This window comes from Arachis duranensis, chromosome 9 (genome assembly GCF_000817695.3).
Source record: "Arachis duranensis cultivar V14167 chromosome 9, aradu.V14167.gnm2.J7QH, whole genome shotgun sequence".
NCBI lineage: Eukaryota > Viridiplantae > Streptophyta > Magnoliopsida > Fabales > Fabaceae > Arachis > Arachis duranensis.
In genome coordinates this window covers 58479735-58480386 of record NC_029780.3, presented here as the reverse complement: position 1 = coordinate 58480386, position 652 = coordinate 58479735, and positions in this window count along the sequence as shown.

Genomic DNA, 652 nt, shown 5'->3' with positions numbered 1-652 from the left:
ATTGATCAAATGCTTGATCGACTAGCCGGTAAATCATATTATTGCTTTCTTGATGGTTATTCTGGATACTTCCAAATTCACATTGCTCTAGAGGACCAAGAAAAAACCACATTTACTTGCCCCTTTGGAACGTACGCTTACAAGCGTATGCCATTTGGCCTATGCAATGCACCGGCAACGTTTCAAAGATGCATGATGAGCTTATTTGTGGACTTTCTAGAACAATGTATGGAAGTTTTCATGGACGACATTAGTGTGTACGGTGATTCATTTGATCATTGCTTAGATAACCTTGAAAAAGTCTTAGAGAGATGCACCAAAACAAACCTTGTCTTAAATTTTGAAAAATGTCATTTCATGGTCAAACAAGGGATTGTTTTGGGACATATAGTCTCAAAAGAAGGCATCTCCGTAGATCCGGCAAAAATAAATGTCATATCTAGTTTACCTTACCCCTCCTCCGAGAGGGAAGACCGTTCTTTTCTTGGACATGCAGGATTCTACCGGAGATTCATCAAAGACTTTAGCAAGGTGGCCTTACCTCTTTCTCGACTACTACAAAAGGACACCGAATTTGAGCTAAGCAAGGAATGTATGGAAGCATATGACAAACTTAAAGTAGCATTGACACAAGCCCCTATCGTGCGAGGAC